The 25,606-nt window shown below is 37.5% G+C and overlaps 1 long non-coding RNA gene across 1 annotated transcript; it reads left to right on the forward strand.

Moving 5' to 3' along the window:
• The first annotated feature begins 5,052 nt into the window (after positions 1-5,052).
• Positions 5,053-15,810, forward strand: LOC103604362. Its single transcript, XR_551707.1, has 3 exons — positions 5,053-5,199; positions 5,355-5,441; positions 11,274-15,810. It is a non-coding gene; the product is annotated as an uncharacterized LOC103604362 (long non-coding RNA).
• The last annotated feature ends 9,796 nt before the right edge of the window (positions 15,811-25,606 follow it).

Below are 25,606 nucleotides of genomic sequence, written 5' to 3' on the forward strand. Positions count from 1 at the left end.
TATGCAGGGAAAGATGACTTGCTCTTTCAATCCCACCCCTCTGCAAGTATTCTAAACTGTGGCTTCTCCAATACTGCTTCATCAGTTACCACTCTTCCATCTACTTTTCAGTTTTTATCCAACTTTCATCCACTAATGGCTTCTTTTCCATTCTCTTCATCATTGTGAGTTTATATCTCTTGTATTCCTTTGCTATCTTAGGACATAGAGATAATATGCATGTAATCTGTGTTCTCTTTAACTTGTTGAAATATGTAAAAATTTCTAATACAGCTTGAGCTCTCACTTTGCCTTTCCTTCCATTTCTTCTGGGGATAGAACACTAAAGAGCATCATACTCATTGCTGTGATAGCATCCAACTGATTTGGTAATAAAAACCCATCTTACAGTGTGGAAGATTGAAATATTAGAACAGTAGACCCTATACACTTCCTCTTAAGCAGAATTTCTACACACAGATCGAGTGTTTGATATATACTTTAGTACAATCGGTTCATCAGGCACCTACCTGTCTGTTTCCCAAAGGTAGTGGTTTTTAAGCTGGGGAGCTTGTTAAAAAAAAACATATATTCTCAGGCATCAGCCCTGCAGAAGGTTTGGGATAGGGCTAAAATTCTATATTTTTGAAAGAGCTCTCTGGGTGAAAAGCATAGCCCTGGCTAAGAACCACTGCCACTGCAAGGCCAGCAATAGCAAGGTTGGGCCAATCCCATTCCCTCTTTCTCCTCATTTCAACCCCTGTTCTTGACGACTCCAAGAATACATGGCAGGCATTAAGGTGTTTTTCAGAGAGTAGTTGCTGCATGGCTAATCTAAATTTCCAAACCATGCTTTCTCAATAAAAATTTACCAAGCAGTCAATAAAAAATTGACAGATTTAATCTGTGTTTAGTAAACTCATTCATCCAAGGTCATGATGGCAGCAGTATTTGGACCAATCATCATATGTAGGCAAAGCTAGAGGTTGCCATTCCTTTTAAATGTCTATAACGAGAAGGTAAGAAATCACATTATAGCTGTGCTAGAGCTTAGTTACCAGGAAAAAAGCCCTCCTGTAAGGATGAAACAAGTGAACTTGAATTTGAGCAATATGTTCTAAGTTTCATTGGGGGCAGAAAGTTGTTTTTAAAAGGGAGAGCTAGAGTTCTAATTAATATAACCCAACATTACTGATTTATTGTCTTTTTTTTAAGGTCTGCAAGCCCTTTTAGAACTTTGACATTTTACCCTCAGGGAAATCAGAAGTGAGCTGAACAGAGCCACTGATTTGCAAATACTAGGAGTAGATCTTAGACAGCTTCAATACTAGGGCAGAAATATGATACATTGGCTAAGAGCACAGGTTTGTAGTCAGACACATTGGTTAAGAGTTTAGGCTTTATCATTTACTAGTTGTGTGACCTTGAGCAAACTACTCAACCTCTCTAAGGTTCAGTTTTTCCCTTCTGTGGTTCTAAAGTGAACCAAGCTTTCGAGCTTTGGTATATCTGTACAGGCAGCTCTCTCTGCCTTGAATACCACTCACCTCCTTTAACTCTGACTAACTTCTACTCACCCTTCAGGTCTCAAATCAACATCGCCTCTTCCTGGAAGCCCTGATTTCCCAGTCAGAGTTAAATAATGCTCTTTTGTGTCTTCTCCCCAAGTGCGCTAAACATATCTTTAATCATAATAAATGTATGGTAATTGGTGGTTTTTAAAAATTTGTTTCCTCCATAGTTTGGGAGCCAGCAAACTAGGACCTACAGGCCAAATCTGACCCATGGCCTCTTTTTGAACAGCCCTTAAGATAAGAATTTTATTTGAAGGTTTGGGTTAAAAACTAGAAAAAGAATATGTAACAGAGATTGTATGTGTCCCACAAAGCCTGAAATGTCTACTGTCTGGCCCTTTACAGAAAAAATGTGGTGACCGCTGCTATAGGCCACAGCAATTTGAGGGCAAGAACTCACTTTTATTTCACTGTACATCCTACTCCTAGCAAATGCCTGGTACATAATAGGCACTCAGATGCTTGTTCAATGAAGGAATGAATTAGTGAGTACAACCAGTATTTTTTAAAGTACAATTTATTATAGAATCAAAACACAACTTCATTTTGTCTCCCAATGTTCCAATAAAATGTTCCCCATGAGGTAAGCTTTCCTTGACCCTGGACGGAAGTTTGGACAGATCACGTGACTTTTCTGCTGACTTCGAGAATAAACAGTACTAAGGTCACTCTAAATCATGAAACACAATCTTAATTTAGTAATCAGGGTGTATTTGGTCCAAAATACTAATCAAATTTTTCAGTCTTTTCTCAAAGATATGGTCCCTTCCCTCCCATGCCAAGGCCTATAGATGGTGGTTACCTACCTTTGGAGAAGGAGGAGTAATAGTTTTCTTTTCTCTCTTCACTTGCCAGTTCCTATTTGGACCACCACCAGGGTGGAAGCAGGAGCAGGGAAGAGAGGTCAGGGGATCAGTCATTTCTCCCTTGATGGAATGACTTCCTGCTCTCTGGTTCTTCTCTGGGTAATTCAAAGACCTCCATCACTGAGGACCTCTCCCCTGTAATTTGGGAGACGACCTTGGTAGATGCATTTCTTTTTATGCTGGTAGCTTACAACTCCTTCCTCAGCCCCTAGGAATCCAGCAGTTATCTCAAGCTTCTTGTTGCTGGGGTCCTTCCACCCCTCTAGGTGGATCTATTGGACAGGGTCCAGGATGACCTCACCCTGGCTCTCTTGTGTGCATAGCCCCATTTGGTTCCCAGTAAACAGTTAGGCATCCCTTGTCCTGACAAATGCTGGGAATGCAGGCCGACCCCAAAACAGTCAACCTGTCCTCCTGCCAAAGGCCACATTAGCTTTCCCGGAACGAAGTACTGCTCTAATCCTCTGCCTCTCCACTGCAGGAAATAAATGCCAAGCTCTCTGAGTGGTTCAGTGTATACCCTCTCACTAGGTTTGAGGTGAAGGAGTTAGTATCCCTCCAACCCCATCACTTCTGTGGAAGGTGAAGTGGAGCCTTAGCCTGCCAACAGCTCTCTGCAAAGAAATGTTTTCACAAATTTCCCGTCCCACTCCCCTCTCCAATCTGACTCCTTTTTATTTCTTGGAACCTGCTCTGGAGCATATCTTTCGTAAATTCTGTATATGACGACCTGGCTTTGGAATTTCCCATCTGTTGTAGGGCATCTATTATGTCTTCCTGGAAACCTGAATTCTAATACTATGTTACATAAGGCTTATTTTTTTTTCTAATTACATAAGAAAAGGGAAACTACCCCTGGTGAAGCCTTATCCTCTTTTGACATCTAAAAATTTGAGACAATATTAACATTTATTGAGCATCTATAATGTGTGCTTCAGAGATATTTTCTCATATAATCCCTCTTCTATAATGTTCCCTCTTTTACAGATGAGAAAACTGAGTCTCAGAGAATTTAATTGACTTCATTAATATAGTCTAGAAAATATAGATCGAAGCTGAAATCCAGGTCTATATGACTTCAAAGACCTTGGTTTTTCTGCAATACCACAATCTTTGAATTTTTCCACCAAAATACACCAAATGGCAGAAGAGAGTGAACATGTACTCCTCAGGAAGTCTGGGTGGCCTAAAGAGGCCACCCAAGTGCAAAATTTCTCTAAAGTCTCATGCTTGATTGTAAAAATGCATGCAAAATTTGCATTCTATTCAACAATACGTATTGTAATTTAAACTATGTTTAAAGTTATCACTAAAATTTCTTATGTTCTCCCTATTTAAATATTCAAATTGAATTGATCCTCTAGAAAAATGCAGTTTGTCCTGTACTTTCATGAATCTTGAGCATACTACTCCAGTATGAGAAACCCCAGCATATTCCACCTGTTTGAGAAACAGGGTACTAGACCATGCTGGTAAGGCATTAAGGATTTCAAGGAGAGCCTCAACCCATTGTAACCACTGGAAGGAGGAAAATAAAAAGAATTTAAAAATAAAGGGAAAATCGCTGCAGTAATTTCTTAAAGATTGTCATGACATTATTGTTAATACTGTTATTACTATTTATACCATAATAAAAATTGTTGATGACTGTGTGTTTTTGAATGAACAATGTACTGATGATGGTATAATATTGAAGAAGTGACATGGGGGACATTTAGCTGTTCTTAACCAGGAGGCCATGGACCATGAAAATTGCATGCCTATTTCTGAAAGAGAGGAATGTCCGTAGCTTTCATTAGGTTCTCAAAGGAATCAGACTCACAAAGGTTAAGACCCACTGCTACAGAGAAAAGAGCAGAGACCTGGGGATCATGCTGCCTTGCTTTCAAATACTGGCTCCAGGCTTACTGAACTGCGTGACATACTTTCTCTCTGAGCCTCACATTCCTCATTTGTAAAATGAGGGTCATAACACCCAAATTACAGGGTTGTTGTGAAGATTAAATGAAATTCTTTAGGTTAAATGCTTGATATAGAGTAGGCACTCAAGAAATGGTAATCTTCTGTCATAATACAAAGGAGATGGTAAGGGCATTTAAACTACAGGTGGATGAGTCATTTATAATGGAACATATGCCCTGGATAGGTGTGCCTTCTTCAAAGATTGTTCTACCTATATCTTAGAACCCCAATCAGAAACTCAGGCTGATGTTAAACTTCCACAAAATATTCAAACTAAATGTATAAAGTTGGTGTCTTTAAAAAAAAAGTTCCCCAAACCTAGAAACATACACATGCATACATTCTGTTTGTAAAGATGGAATTATTTAAATACCACCACCTTCTGGCATGTTTGGGTTCTATTCTAAGCATGTATTACTATAAGACCTAGGATGAAAAACCTCTTGAATTGAGCAAGAGATCTGATTCTTGTAAGTGACATATGAAGCAGCTTTTATAAAGATAAGAAGCTTTAGCCTATCGTACAGATTCATGAAGAAGCCTTGAAGGGGTTAAAGTGAAAGCCTTACACAAACTTTGCTTCTCAGATTCTCCTATCTCCTCCCTCTCGGGCTCCACACTGCTCAGGCAGAGTGGAGCTGAATCATTACCTTTCCTGCATGCTTTAAACTGTTGCCTGCAAAAGAGGAACTGGGGACTTGACTAATTCAAACTGCTTCCATTCAAGTGTTCCAGACAGCACATACACATCTAAACTGAGACTTCTCTGCTCTTTGGAGGTTATAAGGAGCCAGCATTTGAAACAGCACTCTGAAGCCGTAAGTGGTAACTGGCGTTTTAAGTAACTAATAGAAGATGCTTTTCTGTTTTTCTGGAAAGGGCTGACTTTTTAGGAAGATGAAAGAGAAAGCATACTTTGCATGAACATAGTCCTGCTTTTTTGGCAAAACAAGGCTTTCATTCTATTTTCCAGATATTCCAGAGATGTTCTGAACAAGTTGCCTCTCGGTGCAAGCTCCAGAAGGGATACTTAAATGGCCAATCCCATTCATACTGTAAGGTAAGAGAGATTTGGAAATATTATGATGTTATTCACGGTGAAGTGAGCGGCATTATTTTATTATCGGCAGGTGTGACAAATAGGCACCATCTGCTGCAGAAGATACAGCAGCTCCCTTTTAAGCAAGCTTATTACTTAATGGCTTCAGCTGCTGGGATTGTTTTTTCATAGGCTGAAGTGGAACTAGATACTCTAACAGCTCCAACCTCCCTCAATTTTCTCTCCCTGCTAGACGGAAAAATACAAACGAGATGTGTTAACTCTTGAAAGCGGTTGGGTTGCAATTGATATTTTTGACTTTCTCTCTGAATTGTTCCACTGATCATTTCCTTAGCTATTTGGTGGGATTTCAGCTCTGGAACTACATAGGCAGGTGTCATAAAGAAAAATATAAAATTTTCAGAACTTTATCATGTTAAGGAAAAAGTAAAGGTAACTACTAGAGCACCTCAAGGACCAAAACAGGGATCAAAGTACATTACATTGATTGCTGTATCCGCGGCACTTAGCAGAGTGTCTCGAAGTTGGGTGGCACTCAGTAAAGGTTTGCTGAATAAATGTCGATCTGATTTTGGAGGCCTGTATAGAACTTTGTTGCTCTTACCAGAGACAACTTTCACCCAAGGAATGCCTTTAAGGGTTGATAGATGGAGAAAGCTCCACATTCCCTTCTTATTTTAAGGAGCAAAATTCATGATCTGGGAGTGTATTATTTTGGTCCTGTGAGGTTATGTATACTATGCAAGGTTATGTATACATTAGCAAGGACTTCGCATTTCAGTGTTCATACCAAAAACACAAGAAGTTTTTTGTTAACAAGAGTTTTATTTATCAATTAATGACAAAACATGCAATCAGAAAACCAAAAGTACATTTACATCAATTGTGAGTATTTTGATTTACATAGAAATGAAGTAAACCAGAGGTTCAGGTTAATGTTGGATATTGGCCAATTATTAATCTCTTTTCCTTTCCACAAAACTTTCCTCCCCCTTCCCTTTCTTCCTCCCTTCTCTCCCAATATTTTCCTTCTTCCCTTTCTTCTCTCCCTCTTAGTCACTCATTTCCTTCTACCTCTTATGCCCCACATCCCTCATCCTCTTTGCTCACTTCTCACATTTCTTTCTTTCCTTTCTCCCTCCCTTCCCCCTTCTTCTTTCTCACTTCCTTTCTTTTTCTAACTCCTTACCCCTTTTCGCATTCCTCACTCTCCTCCTTATTCCTCAACAGCTTTCAACCATGTTTAGAAAGACTAGAAACTGATTTTTAATTTATGAGCTTTTCAGAAAGGACTTCAGGATATGAAAATAATTGTATAAATGTCTTTCCACAAAAATTGGATTCCTCAGAATTAATAGAATTTCAGTTACTTTTGAAACCACATGGTGGTTTTTCTTTCCAAATGGTGGAGAGCTTTTAATGTAACAATCTCATTATCTGTGCAACTCATTAATTGGTTAGCAAAGAGAGCTATGGCAATTCTTTTTGGAAAGCATTTATGAGAAGTTGTCACAGATATAGGACCAGAGTAACAAGGAGGATTCCCCAATACCTAACTTTTGTTTATTCATTTCAAAGTCCTTAATGGATTCAGGGAATTAGATTGATAGACCCATCTGAATTGACTAGGGTGTTTGGTGTCCTGTAGACTACAGAGGTTTTAAGACCTATGTAATTCGTTAATTTTCCAAACCCTCAAAGGAAACATTTAAAGAAATTGACAATTGTAGTTGAGATCATTGTTTTCTAAGCTTCTTAGAATTCTAATAAATAGTTAATAAATATTCAGACCTAAGGACGATTCAGGATTGATTGTGTAGGAGGCAGAAAATGTACTATCAATTGTTACTGTAAATCATCTCTAGACACAGTTGGACTTTCTAATATTTAAACTCAAAATTTAACCCATCCCACATAGTTTTCCTTTAAAGTTGTATAACTGAAGCCTGGCCGGTTAGCTCAGTTGGTTAGAATAGGTTGTTATAATACCAAGGTCAAGGGCTCAGATCCCCATACTGGCCAGCCACCCTCCCCCCACCCCCAAAACTAAAGTTGTGTAACTGAAATGCAATTCAAGAGCAAAGTTTCTGAAAAAGTGATTATTCCTTAATTCTAGGTTATAATATGGAATTTAATCTCCTTTGCACAATAAGAGATTAGGGAATGGAGGAGGGGGATAAAGAGAAAAGGGAGATTCAGACTCTTCTCCAAGCTATATTAACAGTCAGATCAGGGATGAGACTATGCTTCTCTACAGACTGTCAGTGCTAAGTGCATTTCTTCAGTCATACTCATGCATTTATTCAATAGTTATTGAGCAGCTACTGCAGGCACAGCTGTATAAGGAATAGAATGTTGAAAAAAACCCTCAAGGAGTTTATAAATTAGAACTTAAGGGAAAACACATCAAATAGCTATCTATAATATTAGGCAAACGTAATTTCCTCTAGGAGACATACAAAGCATCGTGGAAATTAGGATTGGGGTGGGAAATCGAGGTCAGCTTCATGGTAGCGTTTCCCCACACAGAGATATGTGAAGACAGGAGGAACTGTTCAAACAAAAACATGGAAGCAGGGAAGGAGGTAAGAGTGAGCATTACAGTTTGGTTGAAAAGGAGAGTAATGGAAAGAATTAAGGTCAGCAAGGGCCAGGGCATTAACAGCCTTTAATGTCAAGCTAAAGAGAGTGGATTGAAGTCCAAAGGCAATACGGAGCCTGAAAGGCAATATGTAGGCTTCCAAAACTTTATTCCTTTTTCATCCTAAATTAGAATAGTTATAAATAAATTGTATAGTAATAGAATGTAGAGTAAAAGCAGCAAGTTGAAGATTACACATAATCTAGTACCCCTTTTTTTGTAAAGTTCAAAACAAATAAAGCTAATATGTTGTTCAGGCATAGGTGTGTGCATGGGTGTGTGTGTGCACACGTGTGTAAGTGTGCAAATAAAAGTAAGGTAATGATTAATAAAATTCAGGGTACTGGTTTTTTCTGGGAGGGAGTAGGTAGGCGAATGAGACAGGGAGGAACATAAGTAGATGTCATGTAAATTATTAGTTATTCTCAATTTTAAAGTTGGTAGGTGTTTGTTCACAGGTGTTTGCCCATGGGTGTTCATTATATTACTATGTAAGTGAATAAAAGAGGACCCAAATTTACCAATGATGACAATGTGACATAAACCAAGGAGTATGACTTATCCAATTCTGTGTATTTGAGGTCCAAAGGGGAATAAAAACATACTATCATACCACGCAGGTATTTCCTACCTGGCTTGTACTAGCAGTGAGTGTTTACTTTCCCTTCCACTTCTCTTCTGGAAGGCAAGTGAAAAAGTAGATTAGAAGATACATGGGTGAAAAATCCATTAAGCTCATATCTGGGCTGATAGCAAGGAGAAGAGGTGATGAGGAGGGCTGCTCAGAGTGACATCCTATATAAGAAGTACATTTAATACATAAGAGGGCAGCTGAGATCAAAAGACACCTTTATGTGGGCTGCCTGGGACTGTCAGAGTCCTGAATTTGAAGTGCTCTCTTCTGTTTGTAGAGTGGTGTTTCTCAGCCCTGGCTTCATATCAAAACCACCTGTGGAGCTTTTAAGCAATACAGATGTTCATGCCCCACACAGACCTACTGAATGAGAGCCTCTGGAGGAAGGACCCAGGTATATAGTTTTTCAAAAAGCTTAATAAGTAATACTGAAGTACAGCAAGGACTGAAACACATTCCCTGAAGAGTGTGCTTAGAAACTTTTAAGTGTGTGATTTGTTACAAACATAGATTCCAGGGCCCAGAGATTCTGATCTAGGAAGCAAGAGAAAGGGCCTAGGAATATGCATTTTTAATAAGCACCCTTCAGGTGATTCTCATGAAGGGACTTGTCTCAGACCATGCTGAGAAACGTTGTCCCAAAGGTTCCAAAACACTAGGGCCTCGGGGTGATTAGTATGTGTATTCGTTTCCTAGGACTGCCATAACAAAGTTGCACAAACTGGGTGGCTTAAAACAACAGAAATTTATTCTCTCAGGTCTGAAGCCTAGAAGTCTGGAATCAAGGCATTACCAGGGCCACGCACCCTCTGAAATCTGTAGAGTAGAATCCTCCCCTGCCTCATTTAGCCTCTGGTGGTTGCTGGCAAGCCTTGGCATTCCTTGGCTTGTAGATGCACCACTCCAGCTCTGCCTCTGTCTTCTCCGTGTGTCTCTGTCTTCTCCTCTTCTGTAAGGACACAGTCGTTGAATTAGGGCCAACCTAATGACCTCATTTTAACTTGATTACGTTTGCAAAGACCTTATTTCCAAATAAGGTCACATTTACAGTCACCCCACACCAGGGTTAGGACTTCAGTATATCTTTTTGGACAACATAATTCAACCCATAATACTGTTTTAAATAATTTTTTTAAAGTCGGGCCTCCAAACAACCAATAAAACAGATTAGCTATGTTCTTTAGCTGGGCTATCTAGAGAGAAGAAACCAATAGTTAACTCTTAAAGTTTGGCATGCAAAGAATCATTTGACAAGCTTGTGTTTAGAATGTATATTTCTGGGCCTCAATCCCAGCTAATCAAAAATCAAAATAGGTATACCTTTAAGTAGAGCAAAAACGTTTCCGAGATTATTGCTCCAACAATAGTAGAGAGATATCTTCTCTCTTCACTCTTGTTTTTTTATGAACCAGGTGGTACTGCATAGATGGTAGGGGTAATAAGTAGATAGACTAAGAAACATGCAGATTACAGAAAGTATTAGTAACATGAGCTAGGAAATATAAGCTGAAGTGCTCACAGGCTGAGGGCAAAATTCAAGGTGATAGGAAGAGTAATGTGATTGTTGGAGCAATTTCTATTAACTCTCCTTGAGTATGTTAACAAGAGACAGAACTGAGCTGCATTGTCATCAGTCTGCCACTATTGCACATAGAAATGTGACAGGTGATGGTTGTTTATATTGTTTATTTTAGTCACCCATATTCAAAATTTATGTTTGGAATGACAACCTAAATCATTTTGGAAGATGTCAAGGGTAAAGAGTTGACTATATATAATCCTGGAATGTTTTTGCCAATAAAGACAAATTTCCATCTTTACCAACAATGAATGCAATTGTTTGCTCAGAATAACCCTCTAAATTCCTTCTGGTCTACAAATACCAGAAGAAAAAATGTGTATTCTTACCTCACCGACCTAAACAAGAGAGATAGAACAAAAACAAAATTGAGGGAAGACTGCATTTCTAAACATTCCATTATTTGTTAAAGTGACAATTAGCACTGGGACCTGGAGATTAAAGCCAAATCCTTAAATTTGTCTTCTTTGTTTCAGTGCTAGGCTTTTCTAGTTAAGCTACATCAGTGGTTCTCAGTCCTACCTGCACTTTAGTTACGTGGGGAGCTTTTAAAAAATAGCAATGTTTGGGCCCCCATCCCAGACCAATAAAATCTAAATCTTGAGAGTGGCGCCCAGGCCCCTACTGTGGAGATCATGATTCAGAAAGTCTAGGTTGGGGCCCAGGGGTCTGTATATTAATAAGTACCCCAGGTAAATCTAATGATGAATTAGTTTGGAAAACAATGTCCTAATCTAGTCTAGTTATTAGCTAGCTGCTGTTTAATGATCTGAATTTTTCTTTAACCTTTTAATAGCTATTTTCCACATTTAAAAAAAAAAAGGCATTCAAAATTATTGAAACTCAGGACATCACTTTAAAACTAGCTTGCTTGGAGCAAATCATTTCACAATTTATCAGTTCATTTTCATTTCAAATTAAATTGCCATCTGTTTTTCTTAGATAACTGAATCTTTTATTTTTGTTTTTGATTTTCAGGAAAATAAATCTGTTGAAGAATCTTAAGAGCCAAATCTTCTGAGCCTAGGCCTACTGCTGTCAGCATCTCTGACACCTCCGCCATCTGAGAATTACCAGGTCTGACAACACTTTCCCTCGAGCCTACAGTGAGGGACGTCAACAAAGTTGTAGAACACTCACGTCCTCTAGACTTACAACCCTCAAGCTGTGCAGCTGGGCAGGAACCTTATAATCTCCATCCTTAGGGAAGATTCAGAAAGACAGACAAGAGGGGTGAAAACTCAGATATGCTGAGTCTGAAATATACAAAAACCTTTAGAAAGCCTCCTCATAGAAGAACATGATTAAGTCCACATAATTAGTCCACACGTCTAGATGAGCTGTAGGTAAAACAGAGCCTTTTCTCCGTCTACCAGAGTAATAGTCTGATCTAATATTCTAAGAAATTCTTGTCCCTATACCAATATTATAAAGCAGTTTCACCATATTTATTTTTATCAGTATAAGAGTAGGAGTGTAGAAAATAAAGCTTTATTTTTATAGCTTCAGATTGATTAAGAAATTCTGATAAAAGTTGTTGGGGGTGGGGGGTGCTTGCTGTGCTGGAGAACAGAGAAGGTGTGGCAATAGCCAAATTAGAACATCACCATTTTCTTGCTTGTGCACTGCTGACTTAGGTCTGAAAGTGTTGGTTTGTATCAGATTGTTAGAACACCCCCAATATATTCATAGACAGTCTAAGTAACTGTGGAATGCCTCAAGGGCAATAGAAATCCAATAGAAACAGGTACCAACTCAAGTCTTGAGTGATGACGGAGGTGCATTTTAAGTACCATGGAAATCTCACTGGGCGGGCCCATTTTCCCACTCTGGCAACAGAGGTTGACACCACTTCAGATAAGTACTCTAACCTGTACATGTATGTGGGCTTATTCCTGAGCCTCCTGGCCATTCTCCTCATCCTGCTCTTCACAATGCTCCTTCGGCTCAAACATGTCATCTCGCCTATCACCTCTGAGAGCACGGAAAGTGTTCCACAATTCACAGATGTAGAGATGCAGAGTCGAATCCCTACTCCTTAAAGCCAGGATGAAGGTGAGCTTTAGCAGATCTTAGTGAACCTTTGCTGATGTTCAGGAAAGCTTGGTTCACTTTCTTGCACAAAGCTTCCCATGCAAGGAATCAACAAATTGTTCATTTAACAACAAACTGTTCATGTTTTCTTTGTGTTATTCTTCATCTTGACTCTGCTTGTGGGATATCTAAGAGGTTTAAGACTCATTCATCAGAAGGAATATAGGAAATGGCAGCTGGTTGGGACGGCAGGTTTCCATGGTAACCAAATTGAGCCTGGGCCTTGAACAAACCTCAGACCACAGAAATTCATATGCAGCTGTTATAAAAAACGCAGGATCCCTGAAAGCTCCAAAAATAAACAAGGAGAATTTGCCTTCGAAAGGGCTGATTGTTCCAAGAGGGTACCCCAATATGAGGACAAATTTTAATTTAGCACTTCAACTCTAAAGAATCACCTCTACTGACATGAAGCTAAATCATGTCAGAGGTTAATAGAAGGGACCACTAACCCTTTCCCAAGGAAACGATGATTTGATTAGGCCATGGGGTTTGTCCTAAATGAAAGAAGAGGTTTAAAGAAACTGTTTCAGTTTAAAGAGCAAATTTGCAGAAAGAAGTTTCTAGTGAACGAACTCATCTAGAGAGGAAAAATGTGCATATTATATCTGTTATTACTACTACTGGACTTTTTAAAATTCCAATAGTGGCAGATGTATTACAAAAATCTGGAATGATGAGCTGGCCCCAAATCAAGGAAAAATTAAGTCAAAATGTTCTCATGATAATGAAGGCTACATCATACATGCAGCTTCTTTGCCTTTTTCTTCCACCCCATCATGCTCCAGGATTGAGTTGCATATAAATCTGAGCTTTGCTTAAAGGTGGCCTTGGCAAAGAAGACTCAACTGTCCTTTAAAGCAGAAGTGACATGATCTTGGTGTTCTGTTATTGAATGATTGTGGCTTTGGACAAAATATTCAAGACTTCTGGGTTCCAGGTTTTTCTTGTTGAATAGAGAGCTATTTAGTCATCACTAGACTCTTTTTAGATCTGAGTATAGGAAAAATGAAGAGAAGCAAAGGAGGAAAGGACTAAACAGCACCATCCAACAAATCCTTATTGAGATCAATGTCCTCAAATGTCACATTTTTTCTTTTCCAGAAAATGCCCCTCCCTTGCTAATCCCTGCCAAAAAATGAAGTGTTTCACTTATTATCTATAAGAGATATATTTTTAAAAATTCCATTCTCATAAGTAGCCCTAATATGCCTGTAGTGAAAAGAGAATTTGATTTGTAAAATTGACTTTCCAAAGGGGAACCAAAGGAGATAAGTACCGTTTACAAATTAGAAATTAGAAAGCTGGCCATATTCTTGCCACCAAAGAACTAGTACACCTGTGTTAAATGCTACCTGCTTAAAAAAAAAATTAGCTCTCCCTTGCGCCTGAAAGATGGTTATCAAATTTCACAGGATACTCCCTCGGGAACTGCAGTGGTGGTAAGAGAGAAATGGAATGGATGTTAGGTTAATGCTGCCTCCACCAGACATGTAGCTCTCTATAGTCTGTAACCAATTTAGATTGGCCCCTTTACTCTGATCTAAATCTAGCTTGGTGGTGAAACTCCCAAGTGCTTTCCACTTTTATACACAGTCATTTGCCAATGCTCCCCTCTCTAAGGGGCTGCAAAGTGTGAAATCCCCACATGAAGGGCTAAATTTAGCAGCAAGACTGACTCTGACACACCTGTTACAACTGCACTGTCAGAGATGGCAGCTGTATTCTGCACCATTTAGAACAAACTAGCAGATAGGCTACGACTCAGTTAGGGCATACAGTTCCCTTTTGCCTTTATATTTTCCAAAATGCAAAGTGATTCTTACATTACTACCTCTTGGTGGTTTAAGTTGTGTCTTCATTCAACACCCAGACTCCATGGATCCTTTAAAATTTGAGCTCTCAGCAGCCATTCGTGGACTTCATCAAAGGTTGGCTATACACTACAGAACTTCTTAAGGACACACATGTCCCCTCACTCTGGGCTCTCCCTTTTGTGCCCACAGTATTTGAAAGCACTTTTCAGTTGAGAAGTCAGTGGTTGGATAAATGAAGGAACTGATTCCACTTTTCACAGCAAGAGGACCAGTTCCTCATTGCTGAATCTGTTGAAGACACAGACTGAATCAATTCCCTGCCCACCTGACCTCCTTGACCCAAGTTTCAGGAGATTAAAACTGCCTTTTAAGCACCGACTTGGATGAAGATTCCTAATTTATGATCAGGTTACTCACCTAGAAAACAACCACCCTCTTTCATCACTACTACCCCATGGGATCCTGACCTTCACTGAGCATTAATCAAAGCACACAGCACAGATTACACTAAAATAGCTGCGTAACCCCTGACAATTTCCAGTGATAACTAATAAACGGAGACATATTTAAGCGGATGTGCCATTATGATGGCTCACATGGGATTTAATCTTTAGGAAAATAAACTAACTGTTTTCATCATAGCAAACTTACTGTACAGAAAAGAATTTTTCCATTTATGTTAAATGATATCCCCCAATTATTAATTAACATGTATTACTGCTCAAAGAGGCAGCCAAAATATTCAGCAGGTACAATTTGAATTTGCTCTTCTATGCAAATATTGACTTGGCAATTCCCTCCCCCATGCCAATACCCCCAAAATTGCACATTAGCCAGTATATCAACAGGTAAGTTATTTATATATAGATTTACTCTGTTTTAAGACGAAAAGAATGATTCTTCACTTTTTATTATGCTGAACCATATGAAATTGCTATTTTTGTAGATGAAAAATGCACAAATATCAGCAATTTCATATAACTCAATCAATACAAAGACTTTAAATAGTAAACTCTCCTAATACGTTTTAAAATAATTTAATTTCTAAAAAATGTACTTTGCATACATTTTACAATTCTGGGTTGTATAAAAACAAGGTAAAAAGGCTTATGTATTATGTATTATGGATTAGGCAGGAAATATTAAGGTTAATCAAATAAAGATGGATTCATCCAGCCTAACCTTTCCATCCATGCCAAATATGAAGCTTTGGACTCATAACTGAGTTTCACCTCTGCAGATCCCACCATACTTACTAAGTAGGTATAAGGGTCTATTTAATGCATTTAAATGGTTATATTTAGTAATACATTTTATTCACCTGCATTTGTACAAAAGAAGAACTTTTTTTAAACAAAATGAAGAATTGCGTGGAAGAAACAAATTGCGTTTCTTTTGTTTGAAATCATTAATATTTGAAATAGATTTATATTGTATAAGAATAGAAATATAATATTTGCATTAATATTTAGCATGTCATTTTTTATCCCTGGACAATAAATGCCGACTGTTTGGTTTGCCAATAACAAATATCTATTGTTTGAAGAATGTAAAGAGCACGACATTAGTTCCTTCCTCCCAATATAAAGTGTAACAAATGTAAATTTGTGAGATTTATTATTTTGAGGTCTCATTATTTTTTCTTCTTCTCTAACCTCCCAGCTTTTATTCTCTCCCCACATGCTTGCAAACTGATTGATGCATTCGTTTGTTTGTTTAGTAGTAAGATATGAAAAAATGAATGACTCCCAGCTGTCAATGAGGAGAGAGTGAGATAAGGCATCTGAAGTGCCAATAGCCTTCAACATCGCCCCCCGCCCCACCCTGCCCATAGGATTTTTTTTGTGTGTAGCTTCCATGTTTTACTTTCCTCATTTGATCCTCACAGCAACCCAGTGACTAATGAGTGGAGGTATTATGAAGTCCGTTTGACAAAAGAGGACATGGGCACAGAGAGATTCGTGATGCATTCATGGTTACACAGAGGCAGGGTCAATATTACACTGCAAGTCTTAGGATGCCTAGTTTAGTACTCATTCCACCATGCTTTGCTTTCTGAGCATTAAATAGACATTTCAAAGCTATCCATTGCGTAACACTCCAAGTTGTGCAAACAACAATTGAGCTCTAAAGGTGATTAACTCCCTGTGTCCAACAATTCAAAGCAAATAAGCACAGTTTGCAATCTCTTAAAATAGTTTTATTGCCATGGCAAGATGCATGAACAGACTATGGGAAAATTTACACAAAGGCAGACTCTGCAGCTTTAATTTACATGGATAAAGAGAATAGACAGAACTATGGATAGATTATGACCCACAATGCAAATCTCAATTCTCTAATTTGATTTAATGTTCATAGTCAGTGCTGGTTCTTCATAGGCATGATTGTTTTCTCTCCCCTCTTCCCCCTCTCCCAGAAATGAGGACAATTCCTCTTGGGTAAAAATAGTGTTCTTATTTAAAATTGTATAGTGTACACAGCAATTCCATTTGTGATCTATAACAAATGCTATAACATTAAAAGAGAAAAAAATACCAAGTAGTTTCCTCTAATCACAAAAAATAAATTGTTGTACTTATAGAAAAAGGAGACAAAAATAAGGAACATATGTGCAATAGGAAAAGGAAATGCATATAATAAATATATGTGAGAAGATTTTGAAGAATATCAAGCAATTCCAGGTATTCCAATTCATTTTCACATCAAGAATTTATTGATTAAATCATACATATACATGGAGGAGTATAAGAGATTACACAATGTACTGGACTAGGCTCTATAGGGGTCTAAATTTTACAGTCAAAAAGTTTGCAATCTGGCAAATATGATAAATAATAAAATCCATTCATTTATGCATTCATTAAACATTTATTCAGCATACGGTCTATGCCCTGGTGAAGGTTATAGCCTACTGGGATGAACAACACTAGCCAGATAATTGCAAAAATAATGTGTTATAGAGGAGAAGTACAGGGTGCTCGGGTACATATAAAATGGAGAGAAGGCTGCCTAGCCTGGCCTAGAGTGGGAAGACTTTACTAAGGAAGTGATATCTACACTAAAATTTAGTGGATTAGTAAAAGGAGAGAGTAAGGCAAACATTCCATAGAGAGAACAGCATGTGTAATGGTTCTGAAGTCAAATAAACTCTGCATATTTGAAGAAGCAGCACAGTGAGTGAGGGTGAAAAGTCCCCAGAAGGCTGGAAAGGTTGACAGGGACCAGAACATGCAGGACCTTGTGATCAATGCTATAGACTTTTAACTTTTTTATAAGCATAGAGAAGAGAACTCTGGCAGCAATGCAGAGGATGAATTGAAGAGGGGCAAGAGAGGATGTAGGGAGACCAGTTGAGAGGCTATGACTGATTCAAGACAAAGATAATAATGTCTTCAACTTACCACCCATCAAGTGGTACTGGGTAGGGATAAAAAGAAGTGGATAGCTTTGAGATAGATTTAGGCAATAAAATCAGCATTACTTGTTGATGAATTGGCTAAGTGGGGCAAATAAGAAGGAAGAATCTAGAGTGATTTACAAATTTCTGGTTTGAACAATGATCTGGTGGCTCTATTCACTGAGATAGAGAATAATGGAAGAAAATCAGATAAAGAGGAAGGTGAATTCGGTCTGGGATATATTTAGTTTGAAATACTTTGAGCCATCCAAGCACAGATGTTAAATAGGCAGTTGAATATATAACCTCTGGAACTCAGAAGAGAGGTTTGGGCTGGAGACATAAATTTAGCAAGCGTTAATGGATGGGATTGTCCAGAGAGGGGTTGTAGCATAGACTGACAGAAGAATCACAATAACATAACACAGAAAATGCCCAAATATGCTTCTTCCCCATTTTTGGAGGTTTAGTCACTTGTCAAGTAGATTAGGAAAGAAGATTAGGTTTAAGGGTTCTGAAACTTAGGCGGATTGTCCAGAGATCCTTGGGAGCAGGAGAAGTAGAAAGGTGAGTCAGACCCAATATCCTTGGGGGAGAGGTAAGACTTCAAGCTGGGGAGACCAAATATGAACATGAAGTAAAAAAATTAGGAGCAGGACCATAAATAGAAGGGAAATAGAGTTAACAATTAGAAGTCAGAAATTAATGGAGCAGTGTAGGTACAGGTCAGGAAAAGGGTCCTGAGAGATTGCAGTGAGCAAGGGTAAGTTGTCAAACACGGGGATGAGGTTGTATTGATCATGGTCCTGGCAGAAAACAGATAGCATTCTGAAAACGGTGAGTAAAGAAACTTTAATGGAGGGACTATTTACAAAGGGGTAGGTAGAACTCAGAGACCAACAACAGATGACAAAACACCTAGGGATTAGAAGCAGCAGGAGGCTATTACCACTCCCAGGCATGAGGGGAAAGGGAAGGGAACTATGACTGGAATCAGGCATGCCCTGTAGCCATGAGAAAGAAACTATCAGTGGCCTTAGGTAAAGAAGCAGAACCAGTAGGGAGCTGGAGGGTTAAATACCCCAAACACTTCCTCCTCTACCTTCCATTCTGCTGGTGCAGATTGAACCCATGTGGAGGCCAGAGGGCAAGCAAGCCCACATGATGCAGTTTGTAGAGGTCAGCCTCCTAGAGCAAAGAGCAGGGTGGAGAAGGCTTGTGAATGGATATGAAAGAGAAAACAGAGGATGTCCAGCACAGAAGTAAATAGGCAAATTAGGGTGGCTTAAAAATCAGACAAGGTTTACTGAATATGATTTTACCATAAAAGAAAGAAAACATATTACAGATTTTCAGAAGAAGTGTCCAATCAGAAAAAATTCAGAGTCCAATCAGAAAAAAAAAACCAAGACCACACTAGCCATTTCAAATAGAGGGAATTTAATACAAAAAAAAATTGATAATGCATATGACAGAAGACAAATTGGGGATAATGAAGTAACCTAGAAATTAGCAAAGGCAGAAAGTTGCCACTAACCCTAGGGCTTGAAAAACAATGGGAGGAGATGATATTACCAGAGTCTAGAAGCTGGGACCCTCTTTGGTCCCTAGAATCATGGAAGTGTCTGCCCAGTGGGAAATGAGATCATAGAAGGGGCTACCTGGCAGAATCTGGGTCCTCAATAGAAAGAGTGTTTGACAGGAGCTACAACCATGGAGGAGAAAGATTTTGAGCCATTTTTAATAAAGCATGCTGTGATTGATTAATGATGACTTTTATGGTAGAAAAGATCATGGAGGTGTGCCTTCCACATATCTTTCACTATGGACATAGATATATTTCCTTATATTCTATCTGTGTAGCATAGAGATATAAAGTATTAGTTTAAGAGTTGGGGGCAGAATTGCTCTTAGGGAAACTTTTTATCTGGCAAAATACTTTAATAGGATATTTTAATTATGGTAAAATAATCCATAGGGTTTAGCTGGGTTGGGCTATAAGCAAGAAAAAAATGGATAAACTGTGACATAAAAAATGAACAGATTTTGAAGGGTTGTTGGGCATGAATCACAGATGAGAGGTAAAGAATACAAAGTAGAGAGGAGCCTATCAACTTGGCAGGAGGCTAGAGAACAAGAAGAGATAACCGGTGAAGATTCTTCCCTCAGAAGAACAGCAATGGTTAGTGTTCAATATTAAGACTTTTGCTGTGATGTCTAAAATATAAGCCTCCTCCATGCCCCAAACCATCATTAAAGTCTACAACCCACATTACCTGGAGATAGCAGTACTTTGGTAAGTGAAGGGACTCTGATGGTGTCTTGTGGGTAACATGGTGCAAAAAAGGGACTGCACAAACACAGAAGGCAAAACACCAAGCATAATGTTGAATTTAATTAAAGCAGGAACTTTAATCCAAATGTAATAAATGTAAGACTTCCTCCCAACCTTAGATTCTTTGTGTATGTGTGTGTCACAATTATATTTTTTATTTTTACTTGTACATATTTGTGGGATACAGTGTGTTGTTTCAACACATGCATACATTGTACAATGATTCATTCACGTAGGGTAGATAGCATATCCATCACCTAAACATTTATTTTATCTTTGTGGTAATTACATTCAACATTCTCTTTTCTATCTATTTAGAAATATACAATATAATATCATTAGCTGTAGTCAGCCTAAAACACCAGAACATATTCTTCCTATCTACCTGTAAGTTTGTACCCATTAATCCACCACTTCCCTTTCCCCCTACCTGCTTCTCTTCCCTTCCCGGCCTCTGGTAACTATTATTCTACTCTCTACTTCTATGAGGACCACTTTTAAAAAAATTTATTTGTTCCCATTTTTTATTGTGGTAAAATATATTTAAAATAAGGATTGCTATTTTAAGCACTTTTAAATATGCAATTACATGAAATTAATCACATTCACAATGCTGTGTCACCACTACCTCTACCTATTTCCAAAACGTTTTTGTCATCCTACACATAAACTCTGTAGCCATTAAGCAATAACTTCTCATTATTTCTTCCCTCCAGTTTCTAATGTACATCTGTCTCTGAAACTTTTTCTTTTTAATTGATTTTTTCTTAATTGACCCATGATAACTGTGTATTTTTATATTTATGGAGTACAGTATGATGGTTGGATACATTTATATAGTGTGCAATGCTCATGTCAGGGTATATAGCATATCCATCACCTCAAAGATTTGTCACCTTTTTTGGGTTGGGAAGATCCAACATCCTCTCAACTAGCTACTTGAAGTTACACACTAATTTGTTGTTGACTGTAGTCTCCGTCTATTGCTTATAGAACACCAGATATTACTCTTTCCTACCTCTCTATAATTTTGTACACATTGACCACACTCTCCTGATTCCCCACTCCCCTCTCCTATTACCAGTCTCTAGTAACCACTATACTACTTTCTAATTCTATGAGATCAGCTATTTTAGCTTCCACATATGAGTGAGAACATGCAGTATTTCTCTCTGTGCCTGCCTGGCTTATTTCACTCAACATAGTTTTCTCCAAGCTCATCCATGTTGCTGCAAATGGCAGAATTTCATTCTTTTTATGGCTGAGTAATATTCCATTGTGGATATGTACATTTTCTTTATCCAGTCATCCATTGATGTGCATTTGGGTTGGTTCCAAATCTTGGCTATTGTGAATGGAGCCACAATAAACACAACAGTGCAAGTATCCTTTTGACATGTTAATTTCCTTTCCTTTGGATATATACCCAGTAGTGAGATTGCTAGATTGTTTGGTACTTCTATCTATAGTTTTTGAGAAACCTCCATACTGTCTTCCATAATGGTTGTACTAACTTAAAATCCTACCAACAGTGTAGAAGAGTTCCCCATTTTCCACATTCTTACCAGCATTTGTTATTTCTGTCTTTTTGATAATAGACATTCTAACTAGGGTGAGATGATATCTCATTGTGGTTGTGATTTGCATTTCTTTTTTTTTTTTTTAACAGTGACCAGTAAGGGGATCTTAACCCTTGACTTGGTGTTGTCAGCACCACGATCTCCCAATTGAGCTAACCGGCCATCCCTATATAAGGATCCGAACCCATGGCCTTGGTATTATCAACACCACACTCTCCCAAGTGAGCCATAGGCTGGCCCTTGCATTTCTCATTTTGATTAGTGATGTTGAACATTTTTTCATATACCTGTTGGCCATTTGTATGTCTTCTTTTGAGAAATGTCTATTCAGTTCATTTGCACATTTTTTAATCAGAAAATTTTTATTACTTTTTATTGAGTTGAGTTCTCTGTACATTCTGGAATTAATCCCTTACTGGATGCATAGTTTGTGAATATTTTCTCCCAATCTTCAGGTTGTTTTTTCACTTTGCTGATTGTTTCCTTTGCTGTGCAGAAGCTTTTACTTTGATATAATCCCGTTTGTTTATTTTTGCTTTTGTCGCCTGTGCTTTAAACATCTTATTCATAAAATCTTTGGCTGGTCTTATGTCCTGAAGTGTTTTCCCTGTGTTCTCTTCTAGAATTTTTATAGTTTGGGGGTCTTACATTTAAGTCTTTAATCCATTTTGAGTTGATTTTGGTATATGATGAAAGATAGGGGTCTACTTTCATTCATTTGCATATGGATCTCCAGTTTTCCTAGCACCATTTATTGAAGAGACTGTCCTTTCCCAGTGTATGGCGATGACTCCTTTGTCAAAATCAACTATAAGTACATGGATTTATTTCCGTATTCTCTATTCTGTCTCATTGTGTCTGTTTTTGTGCCAGTACCAATATAGCTTTGTAGTATATTTTGAAGTCAGAGAGTGTGATGCCCCTCACTTTTTTCTTTTGGCTCAGGATTTCTTTGGCTATTCAGGGTCTTTTGTTGTTGCATATAAATTTTTGAACTGTTTTCTCTATGTCTGTGGGTGATGTCATTGGTAGTTGGATGGGGATTGCATTGAATCTGTAGATTGCTTCTGGTAGTATGGTCATTTTGACAATATTGATTCTTCCAATACAGAAACTTGGGATGTCTTTCCATTTTTGTGTGTCTTCTTTAATTTATTTAATCAGCATTTTATAATTTTCCTTGTAGAGATCATTTACCTCTTTGGTTAATTTTATTCCTGGGTATTTTATTTTTTTGTTGTTGCTATTGTAAATGAGATAGCTTTCTTGATTTCTTTTTCTGCACATTTGTTGTTGGTGTATAGACATGCTGATTTTGTATCGTGCAGTTTTACTGAATTTGTTTATCAGGTCTAAGAGTTTTTTGGTAGAGTCTTTAGGTTTCTCTCTATGTAAGATCATGTCATCTGAAAATAGGGACAATTTGACTTCCTCCTTTCTAATTTAGATGCTTTTTATTTCTTTCTCTTGGCTAATTAATCTAGCTAGGATAGGACTTCCAACTATGTTGAATAAAAGTAGTTACAGTGGGCCTCCTACTCCTGTTCCAGCTGAAGTTTTCCCCAGTTAGTGTTATGTTAGCTTTGGGTTTGTCATATATGGCTTTTATTGTGTTAAGATACTTTCCTTCTATACCCAACTTTTTGAGGGTTTTAATCATGAAGAATGTTGAATTTTATCAAATGCTTTTTCTGCATCTATCAAGATGATCATGTTTTTTTTTCTTTCATTCTGTTGATGTGATATATTATGGTTATGGATAGGCATATGTTGAAACATCCTTGCATCCCTAGGATAAATCCCACTTGATAATGGTATATAATCTTTTTGATGTGCTGTTGGACTTGATTTGCTAGTATTTTGTTGAGTATTTTTGCATCTATGTTCATCAGGGATATTGGCCTATAGTTTCTTTTTTGTTGTGTCCTTGCCTGGTTTTGGTATCAGGGTAATGCAGGTCTCACAGTATGCATTTGGAAGAATTCCTTTCACTTCAAATTTTAAAATAGTTTAAGAAGTATTGGTATTAATTCTTCTTTAAATGTTTGGTAGGATTCAGCAGTAAAGCCATCTGGCCCTGGGCTTTTCTTTCTTGGGAGACTTTTTGTTACTGATTCAATCTCATTGCTGTTTATTGGTCTATCCAAGTTTTCTATTTCTTCTTGGTTCAGTCTTAATAGGTCATATGTGTCAAGGAATTTATCCATTTCCTCTAGGTTTTCAAATTTATTGGCATATAGTAGTTCATAATAGTCTCTAATGATCCTTTGAAATTTGGTGGTATCAGTTGTAATGTCTCCTTTTGCATTTCTGATTTTATTTATTTGGGTCTTTTCTCTTTTTTTCTTGGTTAGTCTGGCTAATGGTTTGTCAATTTTATCTTTTCAAAAAGCCAACTTTTTATTTGATTAATCTTTTGTATTGTATTTTTCATCTCAATTTCTTTTATTTCTGCAAAGACTTTTATTATTTCTTTTCTTCTACTTATTTTGGGTTTGGTTTGTTCTTGCTTTTTTAGTTCCTAGACGTGCATTGATAGGTTATTTTAAATTTTTTGATTTTTTTGGTGTAGGTTTTTACTGCTATAAACTTTCCTCTTAATACTGCCTTGGCTGTGTCCCACAGGTTTTGGTATGTTGTGTTTCTGTCTTCATTTGTTTCAAGAAATGTTTTGATTTCCTTCTTAATCTCTTCTTTTACCCATTAGTCATTCAGGACCATGTTGTCTAATTTCCATGTATTTGTGTAGTTTCAGAAGTTGATCTTGTTATTGATTTCTACTTTTATTCCATTATGGTCAGAAAAAATACTTGATATGATTTTGATTTTTTCAACTTGTTGAGACTAGATTTATGGCCTAGAATATGGTCAATCCTGGAATATGGTTTCATGTGCTGATGAAAAGATGTGTATTCTGTAGTTGTTGGATGAAATGTTCTGTAAATATCTGTTAGGTATATCTGGTTTATGAAGCTGTTTGAATCCAATATTTCTTTGTTAATTTTCTGTCTTGATGATCTGTCCAATGCTAAGAGTAGGGTGTTAAAGTCTCCTACTGTTACTGTGTTGGTGTCTATCTCTCCCTCTACATCTGGTAATATTTGCTTTATATATCTGGGTACTCCAGTGTTGGGTACATATATATTTATAATTTTTATATCCTCTCATTGTATTAATTTGATTATTATTATATATAATGTCCTTCCTCATCTCATAGTACAAATTTTGATTTAAAGTCTGTTTTATCTGATGTAAGTATAGCTGCTCCTGCTAGCTTTTGTTTTCCATTTGCATGGAATATCCTTTTCATCCCTTCACTTTTAGTCTATGTGTGTCTTCAAAAGGTAGGTATGATATGTTTCTTATAGGCAGCATATGAATGGGTCTTTTTTTTAATTATTATTTATTCACCCAGTGTATGTCTTTTAATTGGAGCATTTAATAAGTTTACATTCAAGGTTATTATTGATATGTGAGGTCTTACTCTTTTCATTTTGTTGGTTGTTTTCTGATTGTTTTGCATATCTTTTATTCCTTTCATTCTCTCTTATTGTTTATGTTTGCAGTTTGGTGGTTTTCTGTATTGATGAGGTTTGATTCCTTTCTCTTTCTAATTTGTGTATCTATTCTACCAGTAAGTTTTATATTTTCAGGTGTTTTCATGATGGCTGTTATTGTTCTTTCTCTCCTAGTGTAGGACTCCTGTAAGCATTTCTTGTAAGGCTGGACTGGTGGTGATGAATTCTCTTAATTTTTGCATTTCTGAGAAAGACTTTATTTCTCCATCATTTCTGAAGGATAGCTTTGCTGGATATAATATTCTTGGCTGGCAGGTTTTTTTACATATTACTTTGAATATATCATCCTCCTCTCTCCTGATCTGCATGGTTTTTGCTGAGATGTCTGCTGTTAGTCTAATGAGGATTCTCTTATAAGTGACTTGAGGCTTTTTTCTTGCTGTTTTTAGAATTCTTGGTCTTTAACTTTTGACAGCTTGACTACAATATGTTTTGGAGAGGATTTTTTGTGGTTGAATCTACTTAGGGACCTTTGAATTTCTTTTTTTTTTTTTTTTTTTTTTTTTT

Source organism: Galeopterus variegatus, unplaced genomic scaffold (assembly GCF_000696425.1).
Source record: "Galeopterus variegatus unplaced genomic scaffold, G_variegatus-3.0.2 Scaffold5103, whole genome shotgun sequence".
Taxonomy (NCBI): Eukaryota; Metazoa; Chordata; class Mammalia; order Dermoptera; family Cynocephalidae; genus Galeopterus; species Galeopterus variegatus.